The 12561-nt window shown below is 38.0% G+C and overlaps 1 protein-coding gene across 1 annotated transcript in view; it reads right to left on the bottom strand.

Moving 5' to 3' along the window:
* The window catches only part of TRPC4 (transient receptor potential cation channel subfamily C member 4), a 193936-nt gene that overhangs the window by 37124 nt on the left and 144251 nt on the right, over window positions 1-12561 (bottom strand). The gene's annotated exons all lie outside the window — the stretch shown is intronic.

Here is a 12561-nt window from a genome sequence, read left to right as displayed (position 1 = left end):
TAATTGTAGAGAATGCTCTTAGGGCAGTTTCCCTTTCTTTTATTCATTTGATACATTCATAAGAAGGTGCAATTTTTGAATCAGCTGTAATTTCTCTGTAACTATATATTTTTCTCATGGAAAATATGGTAACACTTACTTATAAACAAATACTTAAAGACATATTTCCTCCAGAGTTGGAATGACTCAAAGATTCATGAAAAAACAGTGTATCTGGTGAACATAACTGTCTTAATTCCATCAAGCAGGTACTTTGTTTTGCTTTTGTAAACAGTTAGCAACTTCAGGGATCTGATTTCAGTTCTGGACACAAAACGGTTATAACATGCATGATGTTTCATAAGAAGACCTTATATCTAGCAATAGCTTTGAGACTACATCCAGAGAAAATAAAAATCCCTTTCTTTTATAATGGTCATATTTTTAATAGGAAATGTTTTAATTTTCAAATTCTAGGAAGTACTTATAAAATATCACTATGTATCATTCTATTTCCATAATCTTATTAAAATTTTATAAATCTAATTTTCGGGCCCAATGATGAAAGAGAGAGAGATCAAAGGGTGTAGAATCAGGAAATAGTAAAAGAATACATATGATTTCATAACTACATAATATAAGCAAATAAGATGACTCTATTAAGATAATAATAATCTGGAATGTCAAATGTGTAGCACAGTGTTTCACATCTGTCTTGCACTAAAACCCAGAAAAAAATCAGATTTACTATAAAACCATAACCTCTCATGGACCTATCAAAGAAATGGGAAACCAAAGAGTCTATACTTCTGAGGACAGCAGCTTCCTCCAAAGAGAGCCTCAGGGTGAACATTCGCTTCCCCGTGGCAGAGCTGCAGACGTAAGAGACAAAGGCATCATGCAAGAGAGTAAGAGGATTTCAGAAAAACTTTTAAATAAACTTCTAAAGGCTGAGTCTGAGCTAGCACAAGAAAGTAGAACCCCTGGGACACAGACACAGGGGAGTCTCCAGCTCCTTGCGTGCTCTTTTGCATAGAGTACTCCTCTTCCTTAGGGAGCACAACACATGAGCCCTATGAGAGAAGCAGGAAACAGTCCTGGGCCGAGGGTTTACACCAGTGTTATTCGTGGTTTCCTACCACAGGCGGGAGGTCAGGAAAGTCTCTTCTGCACGTGACCTGCAAAGTGTCACTGCCGTAAGTAGTAAGGTATGGAGCATTGAGAACCTCCATCCCTAATGCCCGGGCATCGTCCTATGGAAGTCACCTAGGGTGACTTCTAGGGTCACCTAGACCAGGACAACAGAGGATCTGCCTGTCTCACATCACCAGGCCAACAAACACAAAGTAACAATCAGAAGCTGACAGCCACTGGAGGAGTGGCAAGAGCATGGAGAGAGAACCCCTCTGAGGCACAGGTGCACAGAGGAGGCCAAAAGGTGTGGGTGGAGCAGGAATTCGGAGAATAACCCTCTTTCCTACTTGTCTTAGTCAGTTGAGGCCACTCTAGCAAAGTATCACAGAGTGGGTGTCTTAAAACCACCAAACTTTATTTTTCATACTTCTGAAGGTTGCAAGTTTATGATCACGGTCTCAGCACAGTCAAGCTCTGGTGAGAACCCTTTTCCATGTTGTAGATACTGACTTCTCTTTCTCTCCTCACATGGCAGAAATAGAGCAACCTAGCTCTCTGGACTCTTTGTAGAAGGGCATTTATCTCATTCATGAGGGCTCCACCCTCATGACCTAAAACGCCTCTCAAAGTCTGCACCTCCAAATACCATCACCTTGGGGGTTAGGATTTCAATATGTGAATTTGGAGGGGACACAGACATGCAGTCCCTAACACCACCCGAAGCAGGGTATATGGTGCTTTGAAAACATTTGTAGCAACGAAACTCAAACCCGGCTCAGCTCCTGACTACATTGCCTCAAATTCCTGCATGATGTTCTCGTGGAAGGAAATGGCATGTCCATTTTCAGGCATCAATGCTATGTACTTCTGTCTGGCCTTCTGCACAGGCAGACGTACTGTCTCCAAATACACACATGCAGGCACACTGGTACATCATATTCAGAATGTTTTTAAAAAGATAAAGAAAAAATATTGATGGCATCAGGAGTGGGGGTGGGGTGGAAATAAAAGACACATGGCATTCAAAGGAAGAAATCAAAGACTGACATCAAACTTGTTGTCTGAAACTATGTAAGACAGGTGACATTATTACAGTGCTGAAAGAAAAGAAAAAAATAAAAGTTTACCCAGAACTCTATACACGGCACAAATAACTCTAATAAATGAGGGTGATTGAAACACGTTTGTTCAGACAATCAAACACTCAGCTTATTGCCACGAGACCCATGCTACAAGAATTGCTGAAGGGATATATTTTAGGCTGAAGGCATATGATACTGAAAAAAAAATAGGTTTGTAAAAAGAAATGAAAACCTATATCCAGGAATGGTTAGAAAGAAAATAAATGTAAAAGATATTTTTTCTTTTTGAATTGCTCTAACAGATAATTGATGCCTAAAGCAAAAACGGTAGCAAAGAATTGTGGTTTATAACATATATAACATATGGAAAGTAAAATGACAACATTAGCACAGAAGATGAGAGAGAGGAATTAGAAACATACTTACATAAAGTTCTTATGCTACATGTCAACAAAATAAATATTATGTGAAGTTAGACTGTGACAAATTAAAAGTTTATATTGTAAACCTTAGGGCATTCTCTTAAAATATTTTTAAATGTAGGGGTGCCTGGGTGGCTCACTTGATTGAGCATCTGACTCTTGATCTCAGCTCAGGTCTTGATCTCAGGGTCGTGAGTTCAAGCCCCGTGTTGGGCTCCATGCTGGAGTGGAGCCTACTTAAAAAAAAAAAAAAATATATATATATATATATATATATACATGTATATATACACACACACAAATATATATATACACACACATATATATAATTAAATGTATAAAGAGCCAGAAATGTAAATAAACATGAAATTATGGATAATTTGACAATAGGCAGAAAAAAGGGAAAGTGCAACAAAGAACAGAGTCAATAGGAAAAACAATAGTAATGGGGTAGATTTCAAATCCATCAATATTAATAATTCCATTGAATAAAATGTATGGTCTTAAAAAATGTATAGTCTAAACACACCAATTTAAAGACAGGGATGGTCATATATAAAAATGCAAAACACAACTATATTACAATTCATCAACAGGTTAAAAATAAAAGAATAATAAGGACACTATGAAATACTAATCAAAAGAAAGCTAAAAAAAAAAAAGGAAGGTGGATTGGCTGTATTAATATAGCTAGATATATTTCAAAAGAAAGAATGTTACCAGGTAGGTAAAGGGATATGACTAACATAAGGATGAAAAGGCCAACTCACTGAGAAGGCAGAACAATCCTAAATATGAATGCAGCTAACAACATAACCTTATAATCCAACATGCCATAATTAAAATCGAAACAACAAAGAGAGAAAGGTATAAATATAGTTAGATGGAGACCTTAGTATTCCTCTCTGTAGAACCCGTAGGCAGAAGTTTGGTAGGAATATAGAAATTCTGAACAACACCATCAACAACCTGACAATGGCAGAATACACTTTTTTCAAGTGCATGCATATGTAGTATTCACCAAGAGAGACTATATCATGGGCTATAAAACAAATCTTAACATGTTTATACAAATGGAAATCATACAAAATGTGTTCTATGACAACATAATAAACAAAAAATCAATAACAAAATGTATTTGGAAAATCCCCAAATATTTTGCAATTAAACAACATACTTCTAATAACCCTTGGTCAAAGAGGAATTTGCAGAATAATTAGAAAATATTTTGAAACTGAAAATGAAAATAGATCCAGAAAAATAAAATCCATGTTGCAGCTAACATAGCACTTAGAGTGGAATCTATAGGTTTAAAGACTTTATTAGAAAAGAATAAAAGTCTCAGTGATCTTAGCTTCAACTATGACACTATGAAAAGAAAAGCAAACATGTTAAGCCCAAAACAAGCAGAAGAAAGTAAAAGAGATAAGAGCAGAAGGCAATAAATTTTAAAACATAAACCTTGAGAAAAATCCACAAAAACAGAATCTAGTTCTCTGAAATGATCAGTACAATGGATAAAACTCTAGCCGGAATGGTCAAGAAAAAAAGAGGGAAGATACAAATGATCAATATCAGAAATGGAAGAAGGGGCATCAATACAGATCTTATGACATTATAAGGAAAACAAGTGAATAAAATGAACAACTTGATACCCATAACTTTCACAACTTAAATGAATTGAACACTTTCCCTGAAAGACACTAACTTCTAATCTCAACTCAAGGGTAAAAAGAGTAACCTGAATTGTCCTATACTTATTAAAATATTATGAATTCATAGTTAAAAACCTTCCACCAAAGAAAAATTTAGGTCCAGTTGCTTTATGGTGAATTTTACCAAAGATTTAAGGAAGAAATAATACTAGTGCTAAAAACACAAGCAACAAACACTTAATACAAGACGAAAAAACATCCAAGAGGCAAGCAAGTGTTATTCTGATAAAAAAAAAGTCTGACAAAAATAATACAATCAAAGAAAACTACACACTAATAACTTTTATAAATATGCACAAAAATCTTCAACAAATATTAATTAGTAAATTAAATAGAGCAATATATAAAATTGATAATAACTGTTTTTCCCAGGAATCAAGACTGTTTCAACATTTAAGAACCAATCAATGTGATTTATGCTATCCACAGTCTACTGGGGAAAAAAGATCTCAATAGATGCCGTAAATGCATTTGACAAAATTCAACATCCATGCCTAATAAAAACTGGCAAAGTATGAATAGAGGGGTAATTTCTTGATTTGATAAGGGACATCTATAAAAATATACAACAACCATCATGTTTATTTTGCAGAGGGCCAGAGAGTATGTAAGTTAGGCTTTGCAGTAAATGAATGGGTGTGGCCATGTTACAATAAAACTATTTATAAGAACTGTCAACGGGCGCCTGGGTGGCACAGTCTGTTGGTTAGGCATCCAACTCTTGATTTTGGTTCAGGTCGGGATCTCAGTCCGAGTCCTGGGATCCAGCCTGCATGGGGCTCAGGCTCAGCGGGGAGTCTGCTTGGGATTTCTCTCCCTCTGCCCCTCCCCTTGATTTTGTGCATGTGCTCTCTCTCTTTCAAATAAATAACATAAATCTTAAGAAAAAAAAAAAAACTGTCCAAGGGTCATATTTTCCTGCTGGGCCATAGTTTGCCAGCCCTCGTCTAGTATCTTGATTGTGGTGGTAGTACATGATTGTGTGTGTTTGTCAATGTTTTATATCTCTGTGCCCTGAAAAAAAAAAAAAGTAATGCTACAACTTGAAGGCAGCAAAAATGATGAGAGATTGATGTTGACAAATGGAGATAGGGATAGATTAAAAATAAAGAAATATAATAAATATCTAATATATCATAAATATAATAAATATAATAAAATATCAATTGTGATATATTGTTGATAGGTATGTTTGAAAATTCTCATAATAAAACTTTGGGAAGAAATAAAGGTGAATTAGACTTTAATAGTCTATCATCATTTAGTGAAGACTAGAAATGGTTATTTATTATTATTTAAAATTTTTTTTTAAATTTTAAGTTAGATTTAAATGAATAACCTAGGTAAGGACTGATTTCGGTTGAACTAATTTTAATGTGCACTTTTAAAAGGTTTTATATAAATTCCAGTTAGTTAACATGCAGTGTGATATTAGTTTCAGGTGTACAATATAGTGATTCAACACTTCCATTCATCACCCACTGCCCATCACGTCAAGTGCCCTCCTTAATCCCTGTCACCTATTTCATCCATTCCCCCACCCACCTCCTCTCTGGTAACAATCAGTGTGTTCTCTATAGTTAAGAGTCTGTTCTAACTTCAGACTCTTAACTCTGTGTGCATTTTAAAGTCTGCTGTAGACCCTGCTTTATTCTGGATTTGGTGTTTCTATCCTAGCTTCTCCTCTGAGGGTTCTTTCAGAAAGAAATCTCTCTTGAGAGCTCAGATAACATAGGGACTTAACTGGGGTGAAGATAATGATCACTGCCTCCATATTGAAGAAAGGAATATAACAGACCTGAGTAGGATATGATGGTCTGATTTTAGAGCTTGTGGGAAACTTACAATTTATATTATCCAGTGAGGAATAGGTACACTGGAACCCATTTCCTCCCTCCATTCTATGGTGCTTTTTCCTACTGAGCCTGGGGACAGTCTCAGAAGCCAACACACAACCACAACCTACATAAGAAAAACTAAGGCCAAAAGAGGCAGCATAGTGCTGCACTACCAGCTGATAAAGAAACCAGAACTCAAGCTCCTTAGGCAGTGCTCTTAGGCAACGTTTTCTTATTTCTGAGATTTCACAGTGTGGCTTATTTGTTTTGTTTCATTTGAAGCTTTGCTATTTCCCAGAGATGAGAAGATGTGTGCACTGCAATCATTAATTGAACAAATGCATTTCAAGTGAATTTTCACCAGAGATAAGAATTTGGCTATATCAGGTGAGTGAGGTGCTAGGCTCAGCTCAACTGGTAATCAGCTTTGTAATCTTAGACAAGAGTGTTCTAGTGTCCATTACCTCATTTCAAAAGAAGAGAGGTTTGGATTATACACAGAAACCTACATATAGAATCAACAATCACACAAATCTTACCATCTACCGCAATGGTATGAATAGCCAGACATTACTTCTTCCTGTCTGGATTATCAAATTTTACTAAAATCAGTCATCACAATAGCTTCCATGAAAGACTAAAAACTGTTTTGTATCAGAGGACACAGACTTGCTTTGGCCTGCCCCCAAAAGCACAAATTGGATCTTTGATATGAAAATTATAGAGAGAAACCTTCTTGCCCAATGTAAGGGAGAATTCTCTGGCAGTCAGAGTTGTTCCAAAACTGAAATGGATCACCCTGTGGGATCAAGACTCCAATCCAAAGCCTGGAATGTCTTCCATCACTCAGGCTCCTGAGAAATTCTAGAAGTAGGTGCAAACCTGTTCCATCTGATCTCTAAAGGGCATTCCAATTCTATGAATTCGTGATTCTATTGTTTTCAAATTTGTATGTATTATAAAATGAAACATATTTTAAATACCTGCTAACTAACCAGAGTGTTTATATCTTATTTCCCTTTATTGATAAATTGTTAGCTCTCTCCTCGCTTTTACAAAACTGGAAAGCCAAATGTGATTATTAATAGCTACCAAAATAGGTAACTTCAAATATTTTATGGATAATTATGTAAGGGAATAAAGAAGCTATGGGAAAACAGTTATAAAGAACTAGTTAGGAGCTTAGTACAAAGCAACATTTTAACCTGGAGCTCTTTAATATCTGAGCAGACTCTGTTCCTATTAGATGGGTTCAAGAAGATGGTACTTTCATTGGAGGCTTGGGCTAGATGACCTCTAAGGTTTTCTAAGAAGGGGAACAGCAAACACAATTCAGAGATATTACAGTTCCTTTGGAGTTCAAAGAGTGGGCATTAAATCTGACGTTCTGGATCACACAAAAAAATTCTTTCACTTCTGACCTTTGTAAGTCACAGCTGTGCGGGAAAAACAGAGATCTGATGAAACTGAGTGTTCACACCATCATTTTTTAACCTGAGCTGTAAATAAGACGGTCAGTCAGTATTTGTTGGCTAATGGGGTTTGGGGTCTTGTTGTTTTAGAACACCAGAATGGAGTAGCACTTGCTAGAGCTCTAGTCACCGCATACGTGTTTGGTAGCTATTGATTTCTATTTCTTATGAGCACGTTAGTGAAATACCAAGTTTCCTCTGCTCTGGCGACATTCACTGAAATTTTTGAAGAAACAAGCCTTTGGAAAAGCTAGAGGGTGCTATTAACGGGCTGAAATATGCATCCAGATCAACTATTCCTGGTAAGTAGTCTGAAGAGAACAAAGTTTCAGGGAGCTTCTGTCACAAAATGTTTGTCCTGTTCCCACAACGGGAACATTTCAAAATTGCTCTCTGCTGTTTATAAACATGACATGATTTCTCAGAGTCACAGTGGAGGTCTAATTACAAGCATGGATGTCAAGACTGTGGGGACCAGCAAAGGAATGATCATAGTGCAAATGAGTCAGAGAACTTCCTTTGAAAGATATTTGTGGATGCCTGGAAGTCTTTAGCATTTTTTTTTTCCTACCTTTCCCATAACAGTTTTCGTCAGGGCTACTTGAGTGTCCGATTATATCCTATCGTGTGAAGAAGGCTGTGAGGTTAAGATGAGGTAGGCAGACCTCAGATGCCACATTTAACAGCCCCAATTTCAGATGGGAAGTGTGTAATTCTGTGAACAGACCTCTTGTCTTGTTCTTTCTCGCTGTCGGTATTTACACAAAGGATAAATAACTCCAAACAAAGAGTGAGTCACCTTTTCACCTAGGGCAACCTCCAAGGGCTTGTTATGGCAGCCCAAGAGCTAGTTGAGGGATCTGACCTTGGAAGTCTCTTCAAAGAACACTGAGTTCTATGCTGTGGCACCAAATCAATGGAGATAAAAGAACAAAAAGAATTCCTCCCTGCTGTAGGTGTTTCTTTTATTTATTTTTTTTCCTCCCCAAATCAGGGAACAAAAAAGTGGTCTCATGAAAATTCTGCTTTTGCTTAGAAAAATCTAAATGTAGTTATTTTACTCGGTAGAGACTCACATTCTGCTGGACCCCAAAAACGTGCCAAGTTAAGGGGCAGCTTCTACCCTCTCAGTGTTATACTTAAAACCCAAATAGAGATAAAGAGCCCCCACGATCTACTTTCTGAAGACAGCTTACCTGCCCTCTCGAGCTTATAAAGAGGCATTAGGACCATATCTGTTACCAACCTCCTGGCTCTCCAACCCCATAGTCTATAATGAGAGAACACTTGGAGTAAGTGGCAAGAGAGCCATGAGGTCAAGGTCATACAGTTTTTGTGCTAATTGGAATACCAGATGGATAGACGAAGGTGATGGCTCACCAGCACTACCACCTTCCTAAATTAAGTGAGGAAGACTCTGAGAAAAATCCCTCATAAATTTGGGGGAATTCTACCAGGAAAAACTGGCATCTCAATCCCTGCTGGAGTGTCTGCTCAGGCAATTGGCTCACTCCTCTCTCCCTGGGTCTAGCTCGTCAGGGACAACAGATAGTGTGTTCTGGCCATAAGGTAGCTAGCCGCAGCCTGACCTCCTGCCATGACATGAGGCAAGGTTTTGTGATGCTCTCGGGGAGTGAGTGCTTATCACAGGAAGAAGCCAAGCTTTAGCAATCATGCCCTTCTGTCCTTGCCAGGGTCATAGGACCCCAAAAGGAGCCAACTACTGGTTACAAGAGTTGAGGGACTGGAAGATGTCAGGCAGAGCTGTATTGTGCTTCCAGAGAACTATGCAGTGTGGAGGTACACAAGATCCTGTAGAGAACACTCATGAACTCATCAGGAGAGTCATGAGTCATGCCCCGTCATACTGGCTACACAGTATTAGCCTGGGATGCACAACCAACAGGAAAGAGCAGTGACCGGGGTTCCAGTGAAGTCATGAAGACTTGTAACTTTTCTTGTCATCCCTCTTCCCTACAGCCACCAAAGAGGAGAACGTGAACAGTTTGTGTCCCTCTTTTCATTCCAGAGTTGGGGTTGAAGGATGAGCAAATGATGGACAATTCTAGGTTCTCTGAGCCATGGGCCAGGCCTTTGTCAGGAAGAGGAAAGCTTTAAACCGATGATAAGACTCAAGTTTTAAACTGAACTGGGACTACCCTTTTTTTTTAAAGATTTTATTTATTTATTTGACAGAGAGAGAGAGCGAGAGAGAGAGCACTAGCACAAGGAGGGGGAGAGGCAGAGGGAGAGGGAGAGGGAGAAGCAGACTCCCTGCTGAGCAAGGAGCCCAACACAGGGCTTGATCCCAGGACCCTGGGATCATGACTTGAGCCAAAAGCAGACACTTAACCAACTGAGGCTCTAGGTGCTCCTGGGACTACTTTTTAATAACTTAAAGTTTCAGGAACTTGTATCTACTAGACATATCATCAAGGTACAGGAAAATGATATCTGGTAGAGGGTGCATGGGGAGAGTGATCAGAAGTAAAACCATTTCATGTTTAGATTCTAACGAGTTGAGACTCTTTAATAAAGCTTTTACATGAATACATACTTTGCATGAAATTTTGCTTCCAGAATTGTTTCTCAATTGTTTAAAGACCTCTGGAATATCTGAACTAATCAACCAAGGGGAGAATTCAAAATCTACATTTTTTGTAGAAATTCACAATAATGACGATTTTAGTCAGCTGCCCACACTTCAAGAAACACTGACTTAAAGGGACAGTAAGATATGTAAAAGAATGAAACTGGACAACTTTCTTACCCATACACAAAAATAAACTTAGTATGGATTAAGGACTTAAATGTGAGACCTAAAACCATAAAAATCCTAGAAGAGAGCATAGGCATTAATTTCTCTGACATCAGACATAACATCTTTTTAGATGGCAAAGGAAACAAAAGCAAAAATCAACTATTGGAACTACATCAAAATAAAAAGCTTCTGCACAGCAGAGGAAACAGTCAACAAAACTAAAGACAACCTACTGAATGGAAGAAGATATATGCAAGTGACATATCTGATAAAGGGATAATATCCAAAATATATGAAGAACTTATACATCTCAACACTCCCCCCCCAAAATAATCCAGTTTAAAAATGGGCATAAGACATGAACAGTCATGTCTCCGAAGAAGACGTCCAGATGGCCAACAGACACATGAAAAGATGTTCAATATCACTCATCATCAGGGAAATGCACGTCAAAACCACAATGAGATATCACCTCACACTTGTCAGAATGGCTAAAATCAAAAACACAAGAAACAACGGGTGTTGGCAAAAATGTGGAGAAAAAGGAACCCTTGTGCACTGTTGGTGGGAATGTGAACTGATGCAGCCACTGTGAAAAACAGTATGGAGGTTCCTCAAAAAATTAAATATAGAATTACCACATTATCCAGTAATTCCTCTACTGGGCATTTGCTTAAAGAATATGAAAAGAGTAATTTGAAAGGACACATGCACCGTTATGTTATGGCAGTACTATTTACAGTAGCCATATTATGGAAGCAGCCCAAGCATCCATTGATAGATGAATGGATAAAGAAGATGTGCTCTGTGTGTGCGTGTGCATGTGTGTGTGTGATGGAATATTACTCAGCCATAAAAAATGAAATCTTACCATTTGCAACAACATGGTGGATCTAGAGAGTATAATGCTAGGCAGAAAAGTTAGAGAAAGACAAATACCTTATGATTTCACTCATATGTGGAAATTAAGAATCCTACTCAAATTTGGGGGGCAGTATTTGTGGAGGATAAAGGTTTTAGCTCTGGAATTACACAATGAAGTATGAATCAAGTGGCTAGCATTTGTTAGCTCCTGATCCTGGACAAGTGAACTAACTTCTCTAAGCCTATTCCCTCTCAATGAAATGAGATACAAACAACATTTATTATGATTCAGTTAAGTGCAGTTACTATGAAGTTCAGATGAGAACATACATTCAGTCATTTATCAGGGTGCCTAACTTCTTAGTTTCTACTATTATTACCGCTGTTACTACTACTGCTATTGCTATTCTGAACTCACGAAAACCACTTCAGCGACCCTCCATCTCTTACGCTGACCCTCCCTCATTTAATATCTACTCTTCTTTCCCTATCTTTTGCCCCCATCCCTTGAACCATTTGAATCATGTTGCCAAAAACTCTCTCAAAGCGTGCTGATTTCACTTTCGGGGTACCAGATATGTATTGGTCATGACCTAAAATACTTAACCTTCTCTCTGATAAAGAAGTCATTTGGCCAGCAATAGGATGTGCCCAACAATTTAAATCTACATAAATATTTCATTGTTTGAAATCTTACTGTGTTAGTCTTGATAAATCTTGGTAAGTCTTAGTAGAGGTGACCTTAAACTTTTTCCCCCCCCAGATAAAAAGGAAAATGATGATTATATGTCATACTACAATGATTATCTGGTTTTCTTGAAAATTAAAATGTCTCTTTAAATTAATAAGTGGATCTTCTGCAGCTGTATTTGGGTGTCTATGTGTGTCTGCAGCCCGTTTGCTGAGGTGGTTAGAGTACCTTGCCAAGGGAGAGAGTGGGGAGAAACTAGGGACTTATTTCTTATAATTGCAAGAATACCTTTGAGGGGCTATCTGAGAAGATGGGTAATTCAGGAGGGAGGCTGAGAGTATGAGTACCTGAGCCTATTAGTCAAAAGATGTACCTTCTTTTTTTTTTTTCTTAACATATATTGCATTATTTGTTTCAGAGGTACAGATCTGAGATTCAACAGTCTTGCACAATTCACAGCACTTACCAGAGCATATACCCTCCCCAGTGTCTATCACCCAGTCACCCCATCCCTCCCACTCCAGCAACCAGGGGAGGGGGGTGGGAGGATGGGTTAGCCTGGTGATGGGTATTGAGGAGGGCATGTTCTGCATGGAGCACTGG

The sequence above is a fragment of the Neomonachus schauinslandi genome, chromosome 3 (genome assembly GCF_002201575.2).
Source record: "Neomonachus schauinslandi chromosome 3, ASM220157v2, whole genome shotgun sequence".
NCBI lineage: Eukaryota > Metazoa > Chordata > Mammalia > Carnivora > Phocidae > Neomonachus > Neomonachus schauinslandi.
The sequence above is the reverse complement of the archived record's forward strand: the minus strand, read 5'-3'. Positions and strand labels throughout refer to the sequence as shown.